Raw genomic sequence first — 13,709 nt, forward strand, 5'->3', positions numbered from 1 at the left:
TTCTTTTATCACGCGCCGAGTCTCGTGCTCGTCGCCGTGCGAAATATAGCGCGAAAACTACCGCGAAGGAATAGAAGTAGGATGGTAAAGTAGCTAAGGGAAAGGGATGGATTAACGTGTCTGAGAAATACCTGCGCCGTTCGGGTGCCGCCGTCGTCTTATTAAATATGCACTCGCGCGAGTGGAAACTTTACGAGTACGATGTCGCGTATGTCGCGCTCTTCGAGATTCTTCTCTCGCGAATTTCTCCTTTCTCTCTCTCTCTCTCTCTCTTTACGATGTTTCGGGGGATGCAGAGAGTTCCCCGGAAGCGCCGGTAGGGAGACACGGATTTGGCAGGTGCGAGTCGCGCCCCTATCTCATATCCAACGGTCGTAGGTCGTCGGAGTTCGCGGGGGATTTACGTTGCCGGGTTCCTCCGCTCACGCGCTAAAACCACAAGCATCCGATACTCGATGAAGCTCTTGTGAAAGAGAACGGAGGAGGACAGGGCGGGAGCGAGCCCTCTCGGGTAGAGGTTGCGTGCGAGGACGTGGCCGGGCAAAAATTGCGGGTTAACGTTGGAAAACTGCGGGGCGCGGTCCGCTGCATTTTCCAGGATTAATGCCTCGGCCTTAATTGCCACGTGCGCGGCGGCGCCTCGCCCCTCCTCCCCGGCCGTCACGTCCGTCTGTATTTTTACCTTTATTCGTCACGGCCGGACGGAAGATTTAGCGCACCGGAACGTCGAACGCGCTGAAAGTAACGGCGGATAACGCGGCGGAAAATCGCGGATATCGGACGGCCGAGGAGCGTCCCGCGACCTTTCCCCTCCCGCGCGAACCATCGCGCTGATAACGGAGCGGCAAGCAAAGCGCGAGGGTTGCTCGGGGATCCTTCCGTGTCTCGATCCGTTACTGCCGGATGCGGTCCAAGGAAGGGCATATCCCTTCCGTCTTCTCTCTCTCCGCCACCCCTTTCCTTTTCCACCTCCGTCTAGTCTCTTTGCCTAAATCCTCAGCCGGATCCGCGTGTATCGAGTGGGTTGGGGTGGCCGCGAACGAAGGGCTTTGATAAATGACTGACGCGGAAAAAAATCCGCGTCGATACGTCTTGCTCAAGGAGATGCGCGGGAGGGAAAAAGAGACGAAAGGATGGGAGGTGGAGGGGGAGAGAGAGAGAGAGAGAGTGGGAGAAAGGGAAGGACGCGATCGGGTGAAAAAGCCGTCGGTTCTCTCGCGGTCCGTCCGAGATGTGTATCCTATCTCGCGATCTGCATGCCCTTCGCGCGCTCGTTTATTAAAACCAGTCGAACAACGCGCGCTTCACAAATTGATCCCGTATAAATGTTGCCGCGAGTATCGGGAGGATTTTACGCATCCGAAAATTCATTAATCTCCCGTCGCGCTCGTGGTGTCGAGTTTAATCGCGGCAATTTAAGTTTCTCCGCGTACCGTGAATACAAACGACGCGCATATTTTCATCGGAGTGCGAAAGAGGCGCGGCTCGATCTTTCTTTTTCTCCTTTTTGCCCTCCCCCCCTTTCTCCTCTTTCTGAAACGAAAATCTGACGTGTTACCGATTACCTCGTGATCGCGACTCCTGTCTCGTCCCGGCGCAAACTCGAGGATAAATTTTATTCCGAAAGTTTCGCCCCCGCAGAATCGCAATCGATTCGCGCTGCCTTTGCGCCGCGCGGATTTCAGCCGTTTTCTTTCGAGATAAGGAATCAGTGTATCGAAACGTTATGACCTGTTAAAAATTCATCGATAACTCGTTAAATCGTTTCAATATATAGATTCTTCTTTGAGGATTAAATCGAAGCGGCGAGATATTCTGCCGTTTTGAAGAATTTCGGCGCATCGTGTGTAAATGCCGAGGCGGACGCTGATAACGTCGGTTGGTCCTTTCGCGGATGCGTGCTTTATCGGAAAACACTGAGTGAGATATATGGAGAGATTATGCGAGATGGCGTTTCGGAGTCGAACAGGCCGCTATTCTCCGCTCCGTCAATTATGCTAATTTCGATTGCCGCGAGATTAATGGAAGAAGGCGGCGTCTCCGCTATCTCCCTCTCTCCCTCTCTCTCTCTTTCTCCCGATCGGTCGGTGGGAGCGTGACGTTCTTTCCGCACTCGGCCGACCGTGCATAATGCACTCGACTTGCAATTATTGCAGATCCATCCTCGGTCGGTTTCGATCTCGCAGCCGGTGCGCTCTCGTCCCCGGCGAAAGCGCGGTCGAACGGGATCGCGCTTTAATTCAGCGCTCAATCGCGACGTCGACGCGCAAATGCGACGATTTATCTACCGCGTGGGCAAGAGTCCTCTTCCGTCGAATTATACGCGTCGTCGGATATTTTCTCCGGTCGAAAAAAAAAGAGGAAGAAGAAGAAAAGGACAAAAATGTTCTGGGATCGAAGAGCACACGCCCACGCGATCGCTCGAGAAATCCGTCGCGTCAGATTAAAGTTCAGGGAGAACGCGGCCGGTAATACCGTTAATTGCACGTGTCGCCGAGCTTCGCCCAAGTAGGATCGAACCTACGGGGAGGATTTTGCTAAGTGTGCACGCGTATGCGTGTGCTTGCGAAAGATATCGTGTGACGGAGACGATGGGATTCTTGGCGGAATGTATCGGAAACTGGAAGACTCGCGTGGGTGTTTCCAAGGGGGTTGGGAGGGCAGGGACGATGCGCGCAGATACTCGGAAGAGCGAAGTAGCAAAGATGATGGGTAGCGGAGATAAGAGGAGAGGAGAAGAAAAGAGAAGAGCTGGAGGCTTGCCGGCGACACAGGCACATCAATAATACATGTCGTCTGCCTCTCTCTACCCCTTTCCCCCTTTCGTTGTCTCTCATGATCTCCGAACTTATAACCTTATAACTGGTTCTGACGCAAGTACTCCCCCCCTCCCCCACCCTTCTCACGTACACACACACACACACTCTCTACCTGTTAATCTATTTTTCTTTCTCTCTCCTCTCTCTGCATCTGTCTTTACACTGGTGGAAAATTATAATTATTTTCAGCGCTGAACATATCTTTTCTTTATTTTAATCGCAAAAATAGGAGAGTCATTTTTCTAGTAAGTGTTACTATATAATAGTGTCAGTGACAATAACCTTACAATACTATACTACTATACTGCGCATTAATCAGAAAGAGAACAACCAGATGTTCTAGTTGAAGAAAACAGGAAACAGAATGTCTGATTTTTATGATGCAAATATCTGATGTTCTTATAACCAGAAATTCTGTTTCCTTCAACCAAAATGCATCTAGTTGTTCCTTTTCTCATTAATACAACCAAATCTTTTTTTCCGTTTTAACTATAATTTTCTATCGGTATACCGACTTCTCATGACGATCAATTTTTTCATGTGTCCTTAATTCTTCAAAGTGAGACTAATTTTATTGCGGAGACACGTGTTATTATTTCGATCGATTTACTTACTGTTGACGTGAGCGTGGGCGCGATTTGATCCGAATTCGATCGAAGTTTCATACCGGATTCCGCTCGGTAACGCTCCGGAAATGCGAGACCTCTTTCGCGAGATGCATGCGCGATAACGAAACGAGATGGATTTATCTCCTAGCAGGTTCCTAGCCTCGGCGAAAAACGCGGAGCCAATCCCAACGCCGTTTCTTCGCGCTCTCCTTCTCTCTGCCGCTCCCGTTCCATTTTTATTAAAATGCCGGCATAAGAAAGAGAAAGAGAAAGGAGAACAGCGCGGCTCCTCGCCCTTCCCGCGGAAAATATGAAAATCCATACAGTCGCGCGGAGAAAATATCCGTCATTTAAAATGGATGGATTTAGGTGGATATAAAAGTGGAGGGGTGGAAGAAACCGGTGGCAGCGCGCGCGAGGGTGGCACCTACTTCGGTCCGGGGGGTGGCTCGAGGGTGAACGGGGGTGAGGGCGGGGGCAACTACTGAAAGTCGACGGTGGTGGCGGAGGTGGAAGAGGTGGAGGTAGCGGCGGCGGCGGTGGTTGCCGGTGGTGTTGGAGATTTAAGGGAGACATTTTAAATGGATGGTTCCCTCGGAGAACCCGGGGCCTCCGGTATTATCCAATAGCGTAGCTCGTCTCTCGTACCCTCGCGTTTCTCCGCAAGAATTCGCGAGAAAGCGAAAGAAAGAGCGCGACGACTAAAAAGGACGCACCCCCGCTGTATGCTCTTTCGCGTAGGACGTTGTAGGGCGGCATTTAACCCTCGGGGCTAACCCTTGCATATAAGGTGCTCGTAAACCAGCGCCGCGTGCGCTACGTGTAATTATGCAACGTAAAATATTTTACGGAAGGCGGCTCGATTTAATTGAGAGCAATCGAGGCCAAGATGCGCGAGATTTTCATCAAGACTCCACCGCGTCACGCGTGTTGTTGTACAGTTGCGGCCTGTATTCCTGCCGAAGTTGCAGCGCTTGCATACGATTGAAAACTTTGTTTTTCGTCTGGTTCGTTCACGGCCTCGCGTGGGCAAAATTGTAAATGAAGCGAAAAGCGAAACTCTCTTTCTCTCTTTCTCGCTCTCTCTGTATCCGAACGGCATCCGAGGTTTCAAAGAAATGCAAATGCGACTCGCGTGCGATCGCTGGGGCGTGCGAAGCGTTAACACGGCGCCTTGAAACTAAGCTCGTACGTAAAATCGCTCGACGATAGACGATTTAGATCCCAGCGATCTTGCCGGATTGTATCGCGAGCGCGAAGGTAGTGCTCCATCTCTTTAAGAAGCTCTCCGTTTCACGATCGATAGAGAACGCAATCGCATTCAACAGCATCTTTCGTCTCGCACGTAGTCTCGCTCGGAAGTTCGTCCGGCCGGATAATATCTCGTCCTTATGTATGGCCGCGCGATAATTTCGACGTCGGCGCGCACGCCTAAATTATTTTGCGCGTTCGTGGAGCGCGAGAGCCGGCCGTTTTTCTCATTCTTACGGCGCGCGCAAGACACGCGAAACCGGCCAGAATGGATTCCGAGGGGATGTAACCGCCGTAACATCGAGCTTTACTCCTGATATAACTCGGGATTAATGGCCACCGTTCCTATGGCAGTCCTTCAGGATCATGTCCGTCCGTTAATCCCGAACTCGATAACCTTCTGGCAGGATCTCCGTCTTCGCGGCACCCAAACGGTGTTTCATCATTGAGCTTCATCCTTCGTATTCGACTGGCAGCCGCACATGCCTCATATATATATATATGTGTGTGTGTGTGTGTGTGTTTTTTTTACATCTTGCGTTCGCGGTTCGAAGCGACCGAGTTGTACCTGAAAATTAAGAAGGCGATTAATCGTCATAGAAACACGAATTGCCGTGTCTCGCCGGCGATAGGAAAATCCTCCGGTTTGCTGCTGCGTCGCGTCGGGTTTCTCGCCCTTCTACCGTGAGATTTCTCTCGGGTTAGAGCGACCTATCGAGATCCGTTCCGTTTTTCCGCGAAAGGAGGAAAAGCGCGCGTCGACCAATCGCGACCCGGCAGTTATCGCGACCAATCGTCGAGTTTCCAGCATTCGGATGTGATTGCAAGAGCAGGTGGAGGCGTCGGACGCGGAGGTGGCTGCCGGTTGGGGGGGGTGAGTGAGGGAACAACCGGTGGTGGTGTATCCTGGCGGGTACCGGCCGGGATCCGGAGCGGTCCTGCGCGATTTGCCGGAGTTTCCCGTATTCGTTTCCACGGACCGGAAGTCGGCGTCGTATTTGCGCTTTCCATTGGGTTTCCGAGTGTCGTCTGGGACCAATGGCACGGCGAAATGCCGACTGTCGTTGGGGTTGTGTGGTTTTCCAGAGGGGTAGGTTACGCCCCGCGTCGCGCGTACGTACACGCGAGCGGCCGCGCGTAGTGGTGCCGCGCTGGGAGCGAGAGGGTGGATCGGAGAGGGACGGATAAATCCCGGCGGAAAGAGACGGCGAATTTCGCAGCGCGGGGATCTCTCTCGCTGCGTGTCTGTCTGCGTGTCCGTTCTCTTTCCTCCGGCAACGACCGTGCGCCTGCGAGGGAAAGAGGGATTTCTCCCTCTCTCTATACCGGCGCGCGTTCGTACGTACACCCGCGCATATATACGCGGCTTCGAGCTATGTAGCTACGTCGGAGAGAGGGACGAGAGCGGGAGAGAAAGACAGAGCGAGCGAGAGAGGGAAAGGGGGACGGGAGGGAGAGAGAGAGGGAGGGAAAACGCGGAGGAGGTCGAGGGACGCCTTGCTTCGATCCGAGAAAGAGACGCAGACAGAGTCGGAGAGTCCTGGGTTCGATCCCACAAGGAGGTAGACACTCGGCGGCACTTAAACCCTCCGCGTCCTCCTTCTCCCCTTCCTCCCAGTCCCCCTCGCCCTCCCACCCATCCAACTCGTCGCCGACCCCCGTTGGTGCCCCCTCGGCACCCCCTTACCGTCTTTCTACCGCGAACCTCCGACCGACCTCCCTCGCCCTCCTTCACCACCCTCCGTCTCTCTGTTTCGCCCTCTCTCGCTCGGTTCGCCTCGCACCCGGTATATCTTGCTCCTCTTTCTCCCTTTCTGCCGCCCTCCGTCGCTATTCTCTCTCTTCTGGCGTTCTCTACGAGCCTCTCTTCCCTCTCTCGCGGAACCCACCCCAGAAGCAGAAGCGCGAAGCTAAGGCCGCCCGAGGATCGTCGAGGGTGGTTGGAGGATTTTTTTGTTACTACCGGCAGATGCTGTGCCTCGTGAAACGCGGCGAAGAGGGACGCGACGGTGAGAGGAAAAGAGAGATAGTGCGAGAGAGAGAGAGAGAGTCGAGGGTAGCTAGAGGGTGGTCGGGGGTGGCGGCGAGAGGGACGAAGCTCCGGTGTGGAAGGTCGGAGGAAGTGGAACGGGGAAAAAGCTCGGCACGAAGCACGATATTTCCCTCGCGGAGAGCGGTCACTTTTTACCTCGCCTCTTTCGGAGAGTGCTCCGACTGGCGTCGAGAAAGAAATTTCGTTTTTCTTGTGCGGAGGTAGCGCCAGCACACACACACACACATGCATACACACGCACACCGTACTCGTGTGGCAGTTTCGTAGTACCACCGCCTGGGAAGAGCTATATATCTCCGACTAGTTAGGTCGCGAGCGCCGAAACAACAACCGTTGCGAATTAAAAACCCGATGATATTTTCGGCGCGTTCTCGGCTCTCTCGGACGTTTAATTCGAATTTCTCTCGACTTTCAACGAAAACAGGACTACTCTCCTTGTTCTCTCTCTTTCTCTCTCTCTCTCTCTCTCTCTTCCTCCCTCCTACACGCGATAAAGTTTCAATCTCTCCTCCTTCAGAGTGTTTTCGACGAGAAGCGTATTTTTTCTGACGTCCTGATACTCAGAGAGTGTCGAGAGATTTTTTACTTTCTCAACGAGTAGTATCTTGAGATAGATTTAAAGCACGGCCGCGTCTTGGAGCTCTTAATTCGAGTTTGATTTCGGGCGCAACTGCGCGAGACGGGCGTGTGCCCACGGTCGACCTCCAGTTCCAGCTTGGCTGGATACCACGATGGTCGAGACACGCTTGCGACGCAGTCGATAGGACGTTGCGCATTGACACTCGGGTGGAGCGACGATTTAATCGAATTACGGTGGCGTTGCCGCATCACAGATAATCGTTATTAAATTATCGAAGTTATACGCCGGCGACGGGCGCGCGCGTTCTTTAATGGCGCAGCCTGGGCTGCCTTCGGTGCAATTAAAACGTCCGTTACGGTCAATCGACGCGACGGTCCGTTTATTTTTATAAGTCAAGGTTACCGTAACACCTGTGCGCGTCTCTCGGCAAAAGCGCGCCGGTAGGATCGAGAGAAGCGAGCGAGCGTGCGAGCGTAGCCGTTTGGCGTTGACATTTTACTCGCGCTCCCATAACCGCGGGGCTCATACGACGCGTCGTTAAAAACGAGCTAATTGGTTTCATCAAAGCGCCCGCCGCGGCTCGTCAGGGGAAAGAGAGAGGCGGAGAGAAAAAGAGAAAGGGAGAGAGAGAGAAAGAGAGAGAGAAAAAGAGAGACCAGCGCGGCGAGCCGATTCTCCGCGGCGTTCGTCGCGGAAATATTTTCGCGAAACGAAAATTGGTCGCACGCCAAGACGCCCGACCGTTTTTCAGCCTCCAATTATTCGTTCAATCGCGGGGAGAGAGAGAGATTTTCCTCGCCTCGTTCCTTCCTCTGAACTTTTTCCGTCGTCGTTGTCGTCCTTCCTCTCTCTCGTCGATGTCGTGCGAGTTTTCCCTCTACGGCTCGCTATATTCGGAAAGGATTAATAAAGCATTCTCCGCGCCGTAAACGCGTGTCTTAAACGAGTTTCAAAGTCGCTGTCGTCGCGCGCGTGCTCCCCTTATTTGCGCTTATTTATGGAATCTTTTTTTAAATTTCCGAGCATCGACCACCGCTACGGCGATGACGGCGACGACGACGCGGTCCAGGCTACCGTTGGGTCACGATATAAAGCGAGACCAGGGGATGGGGCGAGAGAGGGTGAGAGTGCGGGTTAAAACCCTTTAGTCTGGACCGCAGGCGGGATCGGCAGAGCCGAGCTCGTCGCACTGCTCTGTTTCCCAGCGCTTTATAGCGAAAGACGCGAAATAAATTCGCCGGCGGCGTTGATGCCGGCGCTGGCCGGAGGCGAGAGCGGACCGGCCGTCCGTGCTCGAAGACGTCTTCCTCTTCTCGCGGTGCATCGCGATTTGCATTGCAAAAGCCCAGCCCCCGGTTATCGACCTAGTTACTAGCCACGACGCTACGACGTAAAGCGCATTACAAGATCCGGTGCGATTCGCACGGTGGCATGGTTCGCACGACGCGCGGCCTTCTAATCCTTGCCACGGAGAAAGAACGAGGGTTCGAGCGCGCGAGCGATCGCGGCGAGCTCGTTGCGAGTCGAATCAGCCGGTGCTCCGGTTACGTTGAGAAAAATGTAGTTGAATCTATAAAATCGACCGTCTCCTTCTCGTTTGAAACAATATTGTGCCCACTGAACAAATTACGCGGTCGGTGCAACGATACGTTCACGGGAAATAGGAATTAACTGTCCGTATGTAATACAACTGAAATCTTGCCTGAAATAGTTGCCAGACCTAGTTTTTAGCTGTGGACAAACAATAGCTGAATTAACTAGATTTCAATTGCATGCGGAAGAAAATTAGTCTTACAAATCAATGACAGATGTTCTTATACATAAGCAAGAATATTATAAACTTCTCAGAAAATCGTTAGTTCGGATTTGATTGAATTTGTATCGATGCAAGCATTATTTGCGTCTAATTCAATTCTAAAAATCTTCCAAAAATATTATAATATTTGGTGCTTGAAAAAAATTTCGCTTGTATGTGAGAATATCTATCATTGATTTAAGCTTATTTGTTTCTGTATATCATATGGACAGCTAATTTTTACCTGTGGAAGCTAATTCTTTTTTTCCCTGTTGATATTGTTGCCGACTGAATCGCAATTGTTGAATCGATTGATAATTCGTTACAACAACTATATAATTTGTTCAGCGGACTAAACGTGGTGCTTGAAAAAAATTCCGTTCATTTAAACAGGATCTCGTTGATTCCACCGCTTATTATATTTTTGTCAGTATCGGTCATCGGATAAAGGTCGGTGTGTGTGTGTGTGTGTGTTGATCGGGATACCCTCGCGAATTCCTCGCGATACGATGGCAACGGCCTCGACGTCGGCGACAGCGGTGGCGGTGTCGGTGGCGGCGGAGGACGAGAGAGCGGTAGAGGGATACACGGAGAAAGACGCGTAAAGAAAGTCAGAGAAGAGGGGGCGAGTCCTTCTCCGAGAGAGCGAGAGAGGCATCCTCCCTCTACTACCCTCAGCCAGCAATGACAGATACAAATAAACGATCCGGCGATTTCGCGCAAGCGCCCTTCCCACGGCTCGAGCCGCGACTACGACTATGACTACGGCGACGACGATGACGACGACCACCCTCTCCTCAGCGTTCCGTTCGCGGGGAGACCGGTGTAGGAAGGTGCCTCCGCAGGCAACGGGCTCACCACCACCTTGGGTGGAGCCTCGCGGCCGACGTCATCAGACGTACAGACATACCGCACAGACGTAGAAACCAATGCGCGGTGGCCCAGGTGGCTTTACGTCTGCGTACAAATAACACCGCCGCCGTTGTACGCCCCCGCTTGGAGAACCGCCCCTACAGTCGCGGATGGTTCGGTCTGTCTCTCTCTCTCGTTGTTGCGGGGGAGACAGGTCTGGTCCCGCCTGACTACGGCGCGACTGCCATTGCTGGTTGCCCCCCGAGAGTGTCTAGGACTACGGTACGCGCCCGGGAAGCCGCGACTCTCTCCCGCAGAAATTGTCGAATCTCTCAAGATGGCGACTCTCCAGGCCGAAGGAGGGCGAGAGAGGAGGGTGACAGCTTTTGTTGCTCCCGTGCGTCTGTCTAGCACCGGCTCGGCGATCGCGCCGCTTGTACGATCGCTGCCAGAAGGCGTGAGATTTCTGTTTGCCGCGCGCGAGCGAGCGGTCGATAGTTAGTGTTCGAACAAATCCCCGAGCCTCGGCTCCTGGAGAAATTCCCGCGCTTTGATACGGCTTAGTTAGGGAACGTCCTCTCTCCGGGCTTCTCGCCGCGATACCATCTAGGTTTCCAATAAACGAACGCAACGACCCATACAATCGTAAATTCGTGAGAGAGATGGTTAGATAGATACAGAGAGAGAGAGAGAGAGAGAGAGGTAGCTAAGTAGATAAATATAAGACCGGGCCGGATCGTTAAACGAGACGATAGCGAGTTTGAAAGAACCAACTGATTAAACCCTCTTCGAGATTGCGGCTTCGAAGAGCCTAGTTTTGACGCGATAGTGGCGCAAAAGTGAATTCTTAACTCGTTATCCCCGACCATCCTAACTCCTCTCGTGGTTGCGCCCAGAGAGAAACTGGTAGCGCCGATAGCAGTGCGCGTACGGTAGCTAGTGTGGTCGTTGGGGAAGTTGTATCGGGACCTAGTGTCACGACCGCAGCAGTAGCAGTAGTAGCAGCAGCAGCGGCAGGGTGGACCTCTGGGGCGCGAAGAGGGGTAACGGGCGGAGGGGCGGCAAGAGCGGCGGGTGCCGGGTCGGAGGAACGACTAGGTACGGTCGGTAGGTAGGTAACACCGTGGCGATGCTTGCGGAGAGAGAGAGAATAGAGGGAATACGGCAGATAGAGGTAGCTTGGAGTCGAGTGCCCGGGGCTGAATCGACCGGGCTACACACAGCACACCCCAAGCCGAGGTCCCTCTCTTACTCGTTCGCCCTCCTTCCCCGCCGCTCCCTCTTTCTCGCGCTCTCTTCTCCTTCCCTCTCTCTGGCAGTCCCTCGCCGTCTCTTCCGTATGCGCTTCGCTCTACCGTCGCTTCTTCTTCTCTCTCTCTCTCTCTCCCTCTTCATCCCTCGGCGGGATTCTCTCGCGTTCTCCTCTTCACCTCTCATCCCCTCCCTCTCTTTCTCCCTCCTCCCCCGCCTCCAAGTTCTCTTGCCGCTTTCCGTTCCGTTCGCTTTCTCGGTGCTACTCCGAGTAGCGTCGGTCCTCTCGCGACAACCACCACCGCCGTTGCCTACCGTTGTCGCCGTCGTCGTCCTCGACGTTGTCGTCATCGCCGCCGCCGCTCGACCGCTACCCCCTCTCGCCTACTTGGTTGACTTGCTCACTCTCTCTGTCAACCACCCACCTCGTCGTACCTTTCCTGCCTCACCGTCACCCCCGTCGTCGACTACCCTCCGCCACCCGCCGACGCGTCCGCCTCTCGTATCGCGAGCCAGCCGACAAGCCCGAGCTACCCAATGGCAAATGCAACTAGCAAGTCAAGGAGAGGATAGAAATGGAGAAAACGGCCGTTCTCGTCGTACGTCTCCCTTCTCGCCTTCTTCCTCCATTTTCGTCGCACCTTCGCCGTATCTTCTCCGCTTTACACGTAGCTGCTTCGATCCTGGCCTTCCGCCCGTCTCCCCTCTCTCTCTCTCTCTCTTCTCCCGCTGGATTTCTCCGCTCTCTCCCTTCCTTCTTTCGCGACCTTTCGTCGGTGTGCACTTACGTCCTCCCCGCCGCCTCTCGCATCCTCCTCCGCAGCCGACGACCGACGTGTCGGCGCGGTGAACTTTGTGCTCCAGTTGCCGGAATGCCGGAATTTCTCGATTCGCCGTCGCGTGACGCTCTTTCCGCCCGCGGTCGTTGACTCTTCAACTCGACCGCTCGCGACACGACGTCCCCGGTATGTCCCGGACGCTTCCTCGATTCCGTTATTTACACATGACGAATGCTCCAGATTACTCGGGGTATGTTGCAGCGGCGACAGGGGTTACCGCGAACTCGGCGAATTTCGAGCGAGACTCGAGAATGTCAGCTGACGACGTTTAACTGCTCACCGAAAAATGAGTTTGATTGGATCCAACCAACACTGGACAACCAAACGTGTTTTGATCGAAAGAAACAGAATTTCTGGTCACACACGGAAGAAACAGTTCCGTTGGTGTAACTGAATTTTCCGTTGCCTGGGGATCTAGAACTCGGCTGTAAGAGCGGAAATATATTTCTGTGGGAGGTTTCTGCTCGGTCAATTTTTCGCAATTGTCTCAACCGAGTTTTAGCAGCAGCTGAATGTTCACGCGAATATTCTCAGTCGTGGTAACAGAAACATCATTTCTTGTCGTCGAGTTCACGAGAAAAAGAATTAGCTTCCGCAGCTAAAAACTAACCCCCACAGATAAAAATTAGCTGTCCATATAATGCAATTGAAATTTAATTAGTCTAGCTAATTTCTTGCCCGTGTACCTAGTTTTTCGCTCCCACAGCTAAAAACTAGGTGGCAACTAAATTTCCGTTGCGTTATATGGACACGTACACACATACACAGCTAATTCCTTTTTGCCGTGTTTTTATTTCTTCCGAATTTTTATCTGGTCCCTCTTCTGTCGCAATAACTGAGTTTTTTTGCCTATGTAGAAACAAAGTTTGACTCATGAGAACTAGAAATCTCGTTTCCCCCAACTAAAAGCCAAAAAACACGGTTTGGTTGTCCATTGTCAAGTAAATCCAGTCAAACTCCTTTTTCTGCGCGAGACACGCGATGCGTCCTCCAGGATCGACGTTATCCCGCGATCTGGAGATCGAGGACCCTCGGCGGTCCGTTTCGCCGTCGATTAGGCGCATATCAAATCCGGGTGAATTCGCTTAGATCGCTGGATAGGCGCTGGAGTGCGCGTCGAGCGGCGTTGTTCCGTCGCCACTCGACGCAGCCGGGGAACGGCTCGCGGGGTCCTCCTCCTCCTCCTCGGCAGGAGCGGGTTCTCTCGAGTTCGGGCTGGTGGTAGGGGTTGTTCGTCCCTTCCTCTCACGATCGACTGTCTATTTACCCGCCGCCAAACAGCGCGCGCGGGGTGCAAACGATAGCCCTCTCTCCTCTTTCAGATTCACCCTTTTGAGGCTCACTCGGCCGGCGCCTCGCGCGCCTCAAATATTCGCCGGGACAAAACGGTCTCATTCCCATCTCAATCTATATTCGCACGTCCAACACACTCGAGATTATGAATGCGTGGGGTTAATGAAACCCGGGGAAGGCGTCTGCCTTTGCACCAGCGAGGCAGCCCGCCGACCATCTCCCCGATTCCCCTCCTCCCCTCGTCCTCCAGCATACACCAGCACATCCCGTTCTCCACGTCCGTTCACGCGCTCTCTTGCCTGCTCCTCCTCGTCTTCCGCACGAAGGAGCGTCGCGACGCGACACGCCGCTTAACCCCCCCCCCCCCC

The sequence above is a fragment of the Dinoponera quadriceps genome, unplaced genomic scaffold (assembly GCF_001313825.1).
Source record: "Dinoponera quadriceps isolate SergipeBrazil2010 unplaced genomic scaffold, ASM131382v1 scaffold848, whole genome shotgun sequence".
In the NCBI taxonomy this organism is placed as follows: domain Eukaryota; kingdom Metazoa; phylum Arthropoda; class Insecta; order Hymenoptera; family Formicidae; genus Dinoponera; species Dinoponera quadriceps.